The 16,084-nt window shown below is 40.7% G+C and overlaps 1 protein-coding gene across 7 annotated transcripts in view; it reads right to left on the reverse strand.

Moving 5' to 3' along the window:
• The window catches only part of TSPAN4 (tetraspanin 4), a 752,078-nt gene that overhangs the window by 365,055 nt on the left and 370,939 nt on the right, over positions 1-16,084 (reverse strand). The window contains exon 1 of one of the 7 annotated variants that reach the window (XM_081970277.1): positions 5,543-5,563. The exons of the other annotated variants lie outside the window; for them this stretch is intronic. The gene's annotated coding sequence lies outside the window, so the exon portion shown is untranslated. Of the gene's footprint in view, positions 1-5,542; positions 5,564-16,084 lie in introns of those variants that run through there. 7 annotated transcript variants of the gene reach the window in all.

Below are 16,084 nucleotides of genomic sequence, written 5' to 3' on the forward strand. Positions count from 1 at the left end.
AATTGAAAACTATATTGCTGAAAATATTCATTTTTTGTAACACACACATTTTGCTAAATTGCTATCCCAAGGGCCACATCTTTTGGTGAAGAAGAAAGTGTTTGTTTATGCCATTCTAGGTATTTAATGAAGTAGGCAAAATTGTATTAACTGTAATACAATTGGATCATGACCAGAAAGCAGTCCCTTTTATCAAGATGATTCGAGCATTCCTTGACATTATTGGAGATAAAATCATCATAAAGACAGAAAGCAGTTAAATAAATAATTTCCATCGCTGTTACTCAATAGCACTGGAATTATTAACCCAGTCAGTCAAATTATTTTCCCAAGAAAAACGTGGAAGTAAGCTGCAAAACTTTTTACAGAATTTTTAATTGAGTTAACCTCTACTTAGAAGCTAATTGGATCATTGTTGTCCCTATCTGATAATCAAGCAAGGATGAAAATGGTTCATTTACTCCAAATGGAATTTTGTTGGTCCTGTGTCATTATTAGACCCCATATACATATATTTGGAGACACATCTCCAAAAGGACTTTCAATTTTGCGATTTCTAATCACATCAGAGGCATCTCAAAGAAACCATGGAATTAGTAGCAAAGAACTTTATGTATAACTACCAAGTAAAGAAAGTGGAATGGACAAAAATGTAACATCTGATTGGAACAACTCTGAAGTAGATGGTTTGTATTTGACTTTTAAGTAGCCAGCGTAAAGAAATCATACAGCTTTATGGCTTGCACCTTTGCAACTGGCTGTGAAAGGAGTTTCCTGAAGAGGGAAGATGCCTGTAATGTATAAATTTGTCAGATATGTCTAAAAATAACCACGGGTATCAGGTTCCTGGGAAAGGAAAATTCTCTACTATTTTCACTATGCTAATCATTCTAAAAACTGCCCCATGTGCCAGAAAGAACACAACGTCTTAATTTAATAAAACCTACACTTTAGAAATAAAAGACCTGCAGTGATTATAAACTATTAATTAGATTTTTTTAATGTGCCATGAACCTGTAACTAGTGGGAATAGTTTTTGTGATCGCTATTTTGAATCTCACAGGGCTAGGCAGAGATTTAGACTCAAGGGGGGGGGGGAGTGATCTGGAATGTTCATAGACATACGTATACATTGCATCTGTTTAGAAATCAAACACATTTTTTTTTGCCTGGGATTGTGCAAGCTCAAGAAAAGAACATAGGTTTTTTTTAATGAGTTACTAACAGATGCACTGTAATGTATTTCACTTTTTCTTTCCAATCCAAGTCTCTGCAGAAACCTAAACCCTGGTGGTCAATGATGTGAGGGAGAACTTGTAGAAGAAACTTTCAAGAGTAATACATTAAAGGACACTTTTGAGCAAGAATGCCGTTAAAAGATTTTAGGTAGGTGGGTCTCCAATATATGGATCAAGCTCATATGAAAGGGGACGCGGTGGCTCAGTGGCTGAGACGCTGAGCTTGTCGATCGAAAGGTCAGCAGTTCAGCGGTTCGAATCCTTAGTGCTGCATAACGGAGTGAGCTCCCGTTACTTGTCCCAGCTTCTGCCAACCTAGCAGTTTGAAAGTGTTAGATTCTCCACAGTATTCAACAGAAAGCATGTAAAAAATGCAAGTAGAAAAATAGGGACCACCTTTGGTGGGAAGATAACAGCATTTTGTGCTCCTTCGGTATTTAGTCATGCCGGCCACATGACCACGCAGACGTCTTCTGATAGTGCTGGCTCTTTGGCTTTGAAACTGAGATGAGCACCGCCCCCTAGAGTCAGGAACAACTAACACATATGTGTGAGGGGAACCTTTACCTTTACATATGAAAGTTCCTAAGCAAGGAGCCACAAATTTTGGGCAGATGGGGAAGTGACATTTAGTCTTTGAGTAGTAAGACAGAAGCCACGCTCCAGAAAGTCAATGGAGTAGAATAAGAAATGAATAGGGTCAGAAATGAAAGAAAATGTCATTAAAAACATAGTTAATGTAATATTTCCTAAATATAAATGATATAATTTGGAGAGGCTCCAGGGCCCTGGGATCTCTGAACAGAATGCCGACAGAAATAGAGCTGTATAGTCTTCAGCCCTGAAGTCATAGCCAAATTACCTTCTCCACTTTTTATGGAAACAAGGAGGCCAAGTGTTTGACCATCACCAAACAAATAGCCCCAGAAACCACTACTCAATGAACTTTTCAGGTTCAGAAGTGGGCACAAACCAATACCAGGACTGAACCATGTTTTCAGGTTTCCAGGAACTCTGAAGAATTGGGTAGCAACAGTTTGAAAATTGTATTGGGGTTGTGGAGCGTGCGTGCATGCACAGAGACTAATTTGGAATACAATGAATATCTGCAGGCATTGCAATTTTACATGACCATGTCTTTGGATAGCCATATCTCACTTTTGTAGGTCATTCCTTTTCTTCTGCTCTGTACTAACATAAATTTTTAGTGTCTTGAAAACTTGCCCAAGAATAGAGTTAGTTCTCTTGACCAACAACAGTTTGTTTAGTCACCATTTGAAGTTACAATGGCACTGAAAAAATAACTCAGGAACGGTTTTTCACACAACCATTGCAGCATCCCCATGGTCATGTGATCAAAATCCAGAGGTTTTATGATGGTTGCAGTGTTTTGAGATCACGTGATCACCAATGAGGAGCCAGATTGTTGGGGGCAATATGCTGACTCTGTAAACCGCTTAGAGAGGGCCATAAACCAGTATATAAGTCTAAGTGCTAGTGCCATTTTGCAACCTTTTCACAAGCAAAGTCAATGGGGAAGCCAGTTTCACCTAACAACCATGTTACTAACTCAAGAATTGCAGTGATTCACTTAACAACGGTGGCAAGAAAAGTCATAAAATGGAGCAAAACTCCCTTAACAAATGTCTCAGTAACAGAAAATTTGGGTTCAGTTATGGTCCTACATCAGGGGCTGCATTTAGATTACTTTTAAAAACAAATTTAAACTTTTGTCTTTTCTTTCCCCTAATATAGATGCTTCTGTGCACTTTCTTCTAACACATGGGCATTGATGCGTACAGATGAACGGTCAGACATTGGCAAACTGCAGGTTTTCAACCTTAAACTGTCTTCTGACACACACATAGTTTTAATAGGTGAAAACTAGGTAAATTCACATTAAATACAAGCCAGAATAACTTTTTCCTCACCTCTAGATGAGGCTTGAAGCAAGTGCAGACACTAGATGTACCTACAGAGATACTGGCTTTGATTTGTAAAACATGTATCCAAATATGCAATGCACACACAAACACACACAATCTATACAAATAATATACAAACTTTCAAATTGTTATATTCTCTACTAAGCCACTGTAGGATTTCTTTAGGTTCTAACAAGAAGAATTTATTCAATGAATATTCAGATAAATCTCTCCCAAGAAAAGTTGAAGGCAGGTACAAATTCTCTAAGGATGAAGGAAGAAGTTTTGCAGGTTGCAATGAATCCAGTGCACATTTGCAGGCGCAATGTTACTGCTAGTATATGAATACACAGAAAAGAACTGCCTCTGTGTGACATTGAGCCTCTCTTTAGTACTAAATAATGATGAACACTGCTGCTTCTTTATTGAAACACCTTTGTGAAGACACAATGTTCGTGGTAAATGACAGTTCTAAAACTAAGTATACGCCTTAGTGTTAAGGAAATGAACCAGAAAGGCCTGAAATGTGGAGATTTAGGAGAGTAATGGCAGGCTGCAGAGCTGAAGAGAAACTAGTAGCGTTGTCGCAAACATGGGGACATGAGAGAAAGGCCATAATTGGAAAGGCTGTCACTATGAGATGTCAGTGGTCAGCAGCATTCAAATACCACAGTTCATCCAGCCATAGCCTTGAACTGTGCTATGATGTGGTCACAGGAACATTTGCAAAACGCAGAGGTATTCAGACTACATCCACACTCATATATATAATTATTTTGGTATATTATATACAATGTATGTATGTATGTATGTATGTATGTATGTATGTATGTATGTATGCATGCATGTATGTATAAGCATATGCATATGCATATGCATATGCATATGTATATATGTATTGTGTCACAACCCCTGGTATACCCAAATATGGGAGGGAACACTCTGCTTCCCTTTTTCCTTTTTCTGTCCTTCGGCTCACTCCAGGAGACCATCCAGGCAGAAAACCATATTTTTAATGTTGCCTTTGTTATATTTGTGTTGTATTTGTCTCCCTTTATTTATTTATCAGCACAAATACAACATACATACATACATACATACATACATACATACATACATACATACATACATTTGTGTTACAACCCCTGGTATGCCCGAATATGGAAGGGAGCTCACTACTCCCCCTTTCTGTCCTTCGGCTCATTACAGAAGACCATCCAGGCAGAAAACCATATTTTTATTTTTAATGTTGCCTTTGCTATGTTTGTGTTGTATTTGTGCTGATAAATAAATAAAGGGAGATTAGTATAGATCTATTTCAAGCTATTTAGCTCTCATCAGCCAGCCATACCCTTACTGGGATTTGAACCTGGGCTGTATTACATATTAGGCAGTTGTATTAGCCACCAAGTCACAGGCTCTCCTCCTTATCAGCTGAGCCAGGGAAATAGGTATGTATTTGTGTTACAACCCAAATGTTACAAGAGCCTCAGAGTGCCCCTGGGAGGGGTTCTGGGGGAAGGGAAGGGAGGCAACATATGGCCGAGAACTGGGGAAAAACATGGGTTCGAGACTTTGAACCAACAGAATCTCCAAAAGGTGGTGAGGAAGATGACAGCTACTTTGATTCAATACAGGGAATAGAATTTGGGGAAACTGGATAAAGCTATTTCCCAACTGACCACTACAGAAACTTAATTGAGACATAAATCAGCCTGAATGGAAATTAATTTTTAAGTTGCCATTTTTAAAAAACAAAAAAGCCCATAATTACTCGCAAGTACTTCTTTCTGTTAATTGTGCACACAGAAACATTTGGAACTTATTTTTATCCTACACAACTTGGATTTATGGACTACAGCTACTGAAAATAATAAGCAATAAATATTCATTTGTCTGCAAGCCTTAGGGGGATCATATTTAGCTGGTCCAAAGGATGGGGCATTCTCTGTTTTTTAAATGGTGGGTCCATGAGGCCACTGCTATGAAGACAGAAATGTGGAGATGCCTCTATCATGTTAAGAGTACTCTGTTGTCTTTCTCAATAGGATGCATTTCTATTGTTTCCCCCTTTATAAAGATGGGAACAACAGAAGCTGCATCAGGAAAGTGAAAGAAACTGTGGGGAGGGCAGAGTGATGAACAGACCCTTAAAGGATCTGAACAAATTTGACTCCATAACAGCTCTCCCCCCCCCCCCCATACTATCAATATGGAAATGGAAGATAAGGACTTCTAGCCCCCAAGAGCTGCCTTCTGTTCCAACCAAGATTCAGAGGAAAATGTACGCAGGGCAAACTATTGGAATTGAAGACGCACAACAAGAGAACAGAGGTGATGTGCTTTTTGCATGATATGTCAAGAGAAGGAAACACTCACCGTTTAATTTTTCTCTGACCTCCTTTTTTGGATAGTCTTTTGCCACTGTTCACCGGGAGAAAGTGAAATAAAGGCAGATTAGCTGAAGCCATCCACATTTTAACATCCTTCAATTCATGCTCTCTGCAGCCGCCCCACAAAATGCTATTTTTCCTGTTCTTATAGAAAACTTAGAATAGAATAGAGCTAGAAGGCACCTTGGAGGTCTTCTAGTCCAGCTCAAGTAGGAGACCCTATCCCATTTCAGAAAAGCGGCTGTCCAGTCTCTTCTTCAAAACCTCCAGTGATGGAGCGCCCACCACTTCTGGTGGCAAGCAGTTCCAGTGGTGAATTGTCCTCAATGCAAAGCAACCTCTTTGTCCGTCCGCATGTGTGCAGAACCTCCTCACCTGGGTGGGCACCAGTCCAAAAGTATGCCAAGCTCCCCCACACACCCCTTCCCGGCTCCTCGATGCTTCTCCATGCATCTGCCTTCCTACCCCATCACCCCACCAGTGCCTCTCGCAGCAGAAGCCCCCTCCACACCTGTGTGATGCATAGGGTTGACCAGTTGATGCTCCCTCCCCCCCCCCTCCCGCACTGCAGGCTGGCACTGCATGGTCTCATGAAAGAAGGCTGACTGAATCCTCTAGAAAACCTGCCATACCAGATGACTTCAAAAGGAAACCAGGAGAACTTTCTGCCTGCAAAAGGGGAGGGAGGGAGGGAGGGATACAAGTGGGGTGGGAAGGCACCTGACAAATGAAAACAAAACTGCAGCCTGGAGAGCAGTACAAAAGGAAAGCAAGAGGCTGACCGCAAAGGGTCAAGAACATATGGCTGGGGATGCACCGAAAACCTTTCCCTCGGAGGGCAGAACACATGTTTCAGCTACCAGAAAGGGATGGAATTGCTCTCAGCTGGGGGAGCAGCATGTGACATTCTCAGCAATGCAGAATGCCCTTTGGATGATGCTTGATGGATGACATCAGCAATACACCCGTCTCACCCTTCTTTAACCCGCAGGCTCATGTGTACATTTCTAGCCTGCATTCCATCTATCAAATATATATGCAGGAGAGGCATGGGTGAAGAGAGAGGCAGGAGGGAGTCAATGAGGCAGGCGGCTCAGTGTTCAACTGGCTGGATCAATTGTTCTGAATCTCATCTGCAAAATAAGCAATGCCCCCATCCAAACCCATCTGTTATCACGTAGCGTTTTTTAATAACAGCACACAGCATTTCATAATAAGCTTCCCTCCCCACCTCCCACCCCCATGCATTTTAAATCCTGGGCTATTCAGACAGAAACACATAGCAGAGACCATTCTAGGTAGCTGCTTAAAAATACTATAATATTATGCTCAGGTTCCATTAGCAAAAGTGGAGATTGATGCAAGAGTGAATTTATCTTTTCTTCCAAAACTTAATCTCCCAAAAGCCAGAGGGAAGCCATCTGGAGGCTTGTTGTAGGGCACAGTAAGAGATGGGGAGGTCAGTAAAATCAGACAGAGCTTTCCAGACATTAAAACCATATTAATGGGCTGTGGTCCACTTCTATAAATAAATCTTTTTTTAATACAAAGGAAGTGAAGATGATCTCAGATTTAGCATGATATTCCTTTCAATCCGTATTAACGCGGGCAGAGACAGTTTCATTATGAAAGTAGTACAGATTAATAACCTTCACCCAGTTTTCATAAGGGCTCATAATCCACAAAAAATATATTTCAGTTTTGGGCTTGTTAATGCAATGGTGGTGGCGGGGGAAGGGGAGGAAACCTTCAATAAACAGGATTTTTTTGAGGAATTTTTACGGAATGTATGCATTACTTAAAAGTACTGATATTGTGATTTGATTAAAAAGTATTTGCCTAGCTTTTACATCCTTCAAGCAATACGCAGTCTTCCAGTTCACATGCTGTGCTTGTTTATATCTTATGCTCCATACATTTTGCCTTGAACTTTCTGCCCTACTTCTCCTCTTCTACAGGTTGTAGGACAAGAAGGAAGTGAGGTCACACTAATGTATACTTTCACCTTCTAATATTCTAAATCTGATAACTAGAATTAGAGCATCTCCCAGGCTTTGGGCTAGGCTGATTGGAGACCCTTGCTAGGGGGTCTGATATGTTTGTTATTGTTGACCCATATTTACCATCTTCTTTTTTGTTATTTTATACCCTTATTATTTTGTTCCTGTGAGCTGCCCAGATTGGACTGAAGTTGGATGGCAAAATCTAAGTCAAATTAAATAAATTAATAAATAAATCAAACTCTTTTATTGTAATTGAGCTTAGTCCACAAATCCAGCTCCATATGTATTTAATGAGCTAATCGGTCATGTCTATAAAAAGTAACATTTTAATTCTGACAACCAAGTCCATATAACGCTTACTTACTGATGCAGCGATTGCTATATTTACTGTGTTGCTTACCTCCAGTTAAATGTGATATTTCCTAAGTTATCAGTACAATGCCCTTCCATGCATTTGCTTGTAGCAACAGAAGACATATATCGCTCAGGCTGGAACTGTAGAGTCCTTAGTGCTCTCCAAGTTTGATTGTTTGCCTCCAACCTCCTTTCCTTACTCACCTTTCCTTACCCAACTATGCAACATCATCTGTGCTAGAAGACAATGGGATTTCTGTACAATAGCTTCCCCCCCTCACTTCTAGCACCGAGGAAAGGAGATTGGAGGCAACCAATTGAACTTGGAGAGCGCTAAGGACTCTACAGTTCCAGCCTGAGCGATATATGTCTTCTGTTGTAACTTTGCCTAAAATTTACTTTGCATCTGAAATCAAACATTTCTATTAAAAAAAAAAAGTTATACTGCTAGATACTAACCATACAGTCTTATTGCTCATCGTAACCATTTGACCATAAGGAGTTAGACATCAACCTCATCACAATAGACTTGCTAGATCAGGGGTGTCAAACTCAAGGCCCGGGGGCTAGATCTGGCCCATGGGGTACTTAGAACTGGCCTGCAGGGCTGCCCTGGAAATAGTGAAGGACCAGGCCATGGTGCTTTTGCCTGAAAAAATGGAGCTCGCAAGGGCAGCACATGTCCCCCCCGAGCTCTGTTTTCTCTGACAGAAGGTTGCAGGAGGCCATCCCAGCCAAAAACAGAGCTCACAAGGGCCACGCATGTCCCCTCCAAGCTCCCTTTTCATTGGCAGAGGGTTGCAGGAGGCTGTCACAGCTGAAAAATGAGGTTGGGAGTCTGTTTTTGCTGGCAGAGTATTTGGACTACCACAGGTACCCCCCAACACAAGTGACACCATGCTGGCCATGCCTACCCTGGCCACGCCCACCCCATCCCCCCAAGGTCAAACACAACCTTGATGCAGCCCTCAATGAAATCGAGTTTGACACCCCTGTGCTAGATCAACCCAAGGCTCCGCTTATTTCATTTTGCATACTGTTATTGGCAGTGGCCATCCAGAGGTTTTTGGGGTGCTCAGAAGCAGAAGAGAAAGGTACACACCTCTCCTATTCTTGTTCCGCTGCAACCAAAGTAAGCGGACCTTTCATAATTTTAATCAGGTTTTTTATTTACAACTGCTTTTATAGCTCTATTTTTTATTATATTGTAAGCTGCATAGATTCGCCATAGACAGCAAGATGGATGGTATAAATAAATAAATAAATAAATAAATAAATAAATAAATAAAGAAAGAAAGAAAGAAAGAAAGAATGAATGAATGAATGAATGAATGAATGAATGAATGAATAAATAAATAAATAAATAAATAAATGTCTTTGGGGGAAGGAATGTTACCCACAACCCAGAAATAACCCGGAGACTTCAAGACTAATAGAGGGACCTCCATGAATTTATCCAATCCCTCCTTCCAAGCCACTGAAAAAGTTAATGGCCATCACCGCAACCTGTGATAATGAATTCCTCATCTTTGTCATTTCAAATCACAAAGAACACAGAAGCAGTCTGGTTTCCCATGAGAGCACTCTCAAAAACAAAACTCTAATAATAACTTTGCTTTAGGCTTTAAAGAGTAAAGAAATAATATATGCCTCTCTAGAGAGGCATCTCTGATCAGCGTTACTTCAAACTTTTTAATTTTTTAATCATCCGAAGAACACAAAAAGTGGAGGAAATCCTTTTGGAATATAATGTGCTTGCAATGACTAAATGTTAGTATGAATATTTATACAAGCAAGCTTCAGTACTTCTGATGTTTGTTATTTGTTCATTTACCTAATTGAGTCACAAGTTCTGGCCGATTTCTGGTCAAAATATGGGTGCATTTACCTAGGAAGTTTTCTAATCAATAAAATTATGTTCCAAATGCATTTTCTTGTCAGTTCATCTCTTCTACAGGTCTTAGAATAGAAAACCTATCATCCTTTATATTATAAATCTATGCTGGAGGGGAAAAAAACCCTCAGATCTGAAGCATGGGAAGCATATCCACAATTTAAATTTTGTAAAAAGTTACTGCTGAGACAGAGATCAAATTATATTTGATTTCCAATAGATAGATTCTGCCACCAGCTGGGGAAGAGGTCTACCATTTCCTAGTTGCAATTAAAGCAGCGAGAACAGTTACTTAATTAAAATTGTAAAACCACTGGGAGTTGTAAAGTAGCAGTTCAAAAAAGTAATGCTCATGCCTTGCACTAGTAGTAGATAAACTAATTTCAGAAATATTAGGATGACAGACAAATTAATGATGCATTCCACAATCTTCCTGAAAGATACAAACTTGTCACTTTTACTACTATTTCTTAGTGCAAAATAAGGTCTGTGCCATTCTCTCAAACTTTTACCAGTACATTTAAGATATAAAACCGTGTCAAGTTCAGCTCATAACTTTATGGGTATTCTTCTTGTTGTTATGCCATATCCATCATCAGGCATTGGCAATCATGTTAGCAATCCTATTTTTGTCAACAGCCACATGAAAAAGCAGCACTTTTTTTCATGGGTATACCCAGTAAAATCTGGAAGCATAGACTTGATGGCTAGCAAACAACTTCTTTTAGATGTTTTCAGATTGTCAGTCAGGTTTTACAATTGTCCAGTTTTCACATGTCAATCAAAACTTTAAGTTAACCGTGACTATGTACTTTTTTTATATCCCAATATTATTTTCACAGTACATTATTACCATATTTGTTGATTGGTAGATGTTCTGTCCCGTGATTCCAATGAATATGCAGACACAGGCTTGGCTGTCTGCCACGACTAATTACATAGATAAAGCCACCCATTGGCTAGGAGCCTAGAAAGTTATCTTCAAGAACCCAAGATTAAAATTTACAGAATGCTTCCACAATGGCTCGTATAAATGGACTGTTGTTTCCTACAAAGATTCCCCTCCCGTCGCTCCACCTATAAACTCTTTGGGAGGGGCCACAACCTTAGCCAGCTGTCCCTACTTTCTTCTATGACGTCTTCTCCACAGCTGTTCCTTTCTCCTATCAATTCTACACAACCTCCCCCTGTTCCTCCTCACTGCTCCCTGACTCAGATGCCACCTGGTGGCCAACAGCCTCTCTAGTTCCTGCTCTGACTCCAAACACCCTCCAGAGTCTTCCTCATCCTCCGGAGCATCCCATAATGGTCCGAGCTGTCAGAGTCCACCAACAGCTCAGCCAGCCACTGCTGGGCCACAACAGGTAGATATTGTAACCAACTTCAAATGGCAGAAAAAATCATTCCAATGCACATAGCAATTGTCAAATGCAGCCACTATCTCTCTACCTCAACCCAGACCTACAATAAGTATGCTCAGCGTACCTCACTCAACTTAGTATCTCCATGATATCTCTATGGCATTATCACTGTTAAGCAGCTGAGCCAGCTGCAGTCAAAACTATGTCAGAACTTTTTTCTATAAGAAACAATGGCTCTGTGAAACATTGGGGTAGGGTTGTTAATGATCTGATGAAACTTACCCAATCCCTCCTTCCAAGCCACTGAAAAAGTCAATGGCCATCACCGTATCCTGTGCTAATGAATTTAACCCCCCCTCTCTCTCTCTTGTTCTCTCTCTCTCTCCCTCCCTCCCTCCCTCCCCCTCTCTCCATACCACAGATCATTTATTTCACTTCTTTTTTGCATGGAATGGGAAGCTGAAGGGTTTTGTTGCTATTATAGCAAGTCCTAAGGCAAGACAGTGATTTTTGCTCCTTGGTTCTCAGTACCATGTGGCACTAAGAATGAAGTCAGATCATTTTCAAGCATTGCTTGGAAAATAAAGGTGGCGAAGAAATAAGAATCTCAGTTCTGCAACACTGCTCTGGCAAAAATACATAGAATGGGAATTGGGGGTTTTCTGTAACAAAAGCATATGCTTCACATCTGCAATTAAATAGGTTCCTATTAATTTTTCTTTCCTTCCTTCCTTCCTTCCTTCCTTCCTTCCTTCCTTCCTTCCTTCCTTCCTTCCTTCCCTTCCTTCCTTCTTTTTCCATCTCACAAATACACACACACACACTCCTGTACTGTAGTCTTTATTTTAGTTGCTACTAAAATTTAATGGTTGCTTTTATATCATGAGCCTGACACACACTGAGAACTTCTTTGTATCATCCTTTACTGCCCATAAGCTGAAAATAACGTCGATCATTTGCCAACAAAAGTTCCCCTCTTCTTCATTCTCTCCACTCCACAAATATTATTCTATACCTTTTTTGCTGTTACCGCTGCATATTTTCAATCAAGCAAAAATGGGACATGAAGAAAGCTTGGTTCTTCTTTATGTACCTTGAGATCAGACAACTGAGGTGTGGAAGAGAAGATTCCTTTATCCTTTGCAAAGTAGATTTAGGGCAAAGTGTTGAACTTCATCTCACATTGTGAAAAATCCACATATCTAGCTTCTGCACTCCAGAAATCTGTTTCATCTCAATATCAGCCCAGTTGATCGAGGCTCATCGAGGGATATTTGCTGTCCAAAGCAAATGACCTCATTATGCCCTTGCCTCAATGCCACCTAAAGAAACCCACTCACTGGCAGCTGAATCTTACTTCAAGGAAGAGGATGTTCTCTACCTAACTTTAGAAAAGGAAGCAAAATTAAGGGCACACACAATTTTCCCCCCAGCACTTTGCTACTATTCTATTCATTACTTTTCTTACCTAGGACTCATTTGATACCTCTTAAATAAATTCCACAATTCTGCAGCAGGAACACATGAGCAGAGTAACTTGAAGTTTCTTGTGAGAAGGGCAGAGCAACTGGAGTGGAGCAACTTGAAGTTTCATGTGAGAAGTATAAAACCCAACAAGACCCAGAAGTACCAAAGATTGGAGGAGAAAGGAGTTCAGGATAATTGTTCTCCAGCTAGTGACATCTATATCATCCATCTTAACACTCAACCTGATCTTGAATTGATCTTACCATTGCAGTTCATGTGTTACTCTAAAACAGGAGTGTCAAATTCGATTTCATTGAGGGCTGCATCAGGATTGTGTTTGACCTCGGGGGGTGGGGGGCATGGCCAGCTCATTGTCACTTCTATCGGGGGCACCTGTGGTGGCCCGAAACTTCTGGCAGTGAAAACAGGCTCCTGAGCTCCCACAATCCTCTGCCTCCCGCAACCCTCCTTTGTTTTCACTGGCAGAGAGTTTTGGGAGGGCGTGGCAGCCGAAAATGGAGTTCACGAGCCCATTTTTACTGGCAGAAGCACTGCAGGCCGGTCCACTGTTTCCAGGATGGCCCCGCGGGTGCCATATCTGGCTCCCGGGACTTGAGTTTGACACCCCTGCTCTAAAAGTACAATATTATTAGTTGATGGGGTACAGCTTATATATATCATGAACATGTTTGAAGAAGCCCAGTTTCATCTGAGGTGCTAAAACACTCAAATACTTTCTGCTTTTGCCAAGGATCGTTCACTTAGGGTTCACCCATTGTAATTCCTATGAGCAGGGGTGGGCAACTATGGCCCCTTTACAACCTGTGAACTCCAATTCCCACAATTCCTGAGCCAGTGTGGTTGTTCATCCCTACCAAGAGTGTGCAGACAGTCTGCTTTGAGATTTCTCCAACGTTTCAGAGATACTTTGCAAATGGAGAGGAAGAATCAATGCCATTGACAGACGTTAGGACGCATTTGAATACCACCGTTCTGTGTGTTTTTCTTTCATTAAGGTTTCCTAAAATATATGAGTAGCCAACTAAAATTAGGTTACAATAAGTAGAAAGACAGGTTTTACAAAGTAGGGCTTGTAAATTAATCATATATTGAACACAGGAACAGAAAATATGAACTTTACAGCATTAACTAGCCTGTTCTATTAAGTAACATGGCAACCAGGAACAAATATAATGAAGCCCTCATAGCTTCAGAATGAGATATAGCACCTGTGGAGTCTTGAAAAGTCTTAAAGTCTGGGCTTTGATTCAACCTGAGTCACCATTTCGCCCACATGAATCAAATTAATGAAGATTAATTGGAAACCCATGATCATTTAAATAGATAGATTAGTTCATGCTCATTCTGGTCATCCATTCTCCTCTACTGCTTGAGGCCTATATTGGGACCCTCAAAGCCAACAATACCAGGGTAAAATTTGGACCTTTGTAGCTTAGAACCAGATTACAACCCAAAAGTCGGTATAAAAATAGAACTGTAATGGATGATAGAGATATTGTCATTGACAATTTCAAATTATTTTCTTGGAAAAAAGGAAGGAAAGCAATCTAGGGCACTATGGATTGGAGCCTGGGAATTTTTTTAAGGGTGGAGGGGTATGTTTAATGATTTCTTTAACAAGAAAACATTTTCCTTGGATCAATTTCAACTCCTAGATGTACCCATAGCAGCAGTACAGAAGTATTTTAGCACTTTCAGAGTAGGTTCCTCCCTCCCCTCCTTTCAATTTAGCTTACAGCCCTAGATTTCCCAATGGACTCCCCTCCAAGTAGTAATCAGGCCTGATCCCACTTAGTCCTTTTTCACCTTGCAAAGATCAAGGCAGGTCAGCTAAACACTGCCATCTGCTTTGACTAAAGGTTTCTTCGAGGGCTTAAAACTATTATAACACTTCAACACTAAAAGGAAAAATTCCCTGAATTTTGCACCAAAAAGGAGAAATAAAAGGTGCATAAAATTAATGTGTACAATAGTTGAAAAATAATATAAGAGCAACTTTTACATAATAATTTTAATTAAACATAAGTAGATCAACTGCCCCCACTTCTATTAGTACAATTCTTGACTGCAGGCATACAATCTGACCAGCAGTGGGATTCACTTTCCTTCCCATCCAGTTCGCAAATGTGGGTGCACGTGCCACATGTACGCATGTGCACCGCCTTCTGCGCATGCACAGTGCTCGCGCATTACATCAGGGCGGGGGTGCAGAGCCTCCCGCAGCAGCCACTGCTACCGGTTCACTCGAACTGGAGAGGACCGGCTGAATATCACCTCTGAAAAAGGAGGGAAGACGTGCAGAAGAGAGGAATTCCCAGCCAATTTAGGGAACCAAAATCCATGCAACTAGAGTGCAATCAGAGGATAGGAAAACTGTGCTACATTAGTTCAAATCTCTGTTAGGAACTATGCATCTGAAAGTTTTTGTGTATTACAGCAGCAGGTTAAGTAATCAATCAGGCTTTTTCAAGAGGCTCCATGGGACCACCATAACACATAAGCCATTTGTGTTTTAAAATAACACAGTAGAACAATGTAAGTTTTGGTTACAGTTCCATAGTGTTAAGTACGGTGATATTACAGCATATGGACATACCACATACTATGGACCCTGACATTTTCACTGCTAATGTCACCAGCAGCTTAAGGGTTTTCCCCTATAAATCAGGTAGCCTCTTTCCCCTACAATCAGACAAGGTGAAAAGCTTATATGGCTCGCATTAGGATACAACGTGAACCTTTGCCAATTGCCAATCTTATTCGTTGGAAAGGTTTCAAGGATTTAATCTATGAAGTTAAACATTCCTAGCAGGGAATGGCTTAATCGTGTTTCCATTCCTCAGCTGCTTTCCACACCAAGGGTGGGAAAATCAGGAAGTAAAGCTCTTCTGCCCTCTCTTTGTTAAAAGGCAATATTGCTTGAATTTCTGCCTGACACACACCTATTAAACACACACACACACACACACACCCTGCCAAGAAAGGGAATGTGGCATTGCCAGGTCTAATTTACTTCCCTATCTGAGCCTCTCTGACTTTAACATTTGAATCCAATGCCTCTTTTAGGGGTAATCCCAGAGCTAATCCTTAAAAAAGCATCCTTCTCTCCTTCTCTTTTTAACATATCAAAAACTTGCCTCCAAGGCATTTTTTTTCCCTGTGAAGAAAGCAAAGACAAATTAAAGTGTAATAGCTCAAACTCACCTTCTGACTCTATGTGATCTAACTCCAGTTGCTAATAATAAGCCAAGTTTATGAGGCATGGAGGTGTTTTTATATATCAGCCTAGCTCTGTCAGCTTGCACAGCTCTTCCCTCACCTCTGCAGAAGCATTAAATCACTCGTCTTTATAGGCAGCAGGGTAGGGGAAGGTGTGAGCAAGCAATGGGCTGGAAGGAATGGGTGTGAGGATCTTTAAAAAAAAAGAA

The sequence above is a fragment of the Natrix helvetica genome, assembly GCF_964273705.1.
Source record: "Natrix helvetica genome assembly, chromosome: 1".
NCBI classification, from domain to species: Eukaryota; Metazoa; Chordata; class Lepidosauria; order Squamata; family Natricidae; genus Natrix; species Natrix helvetica.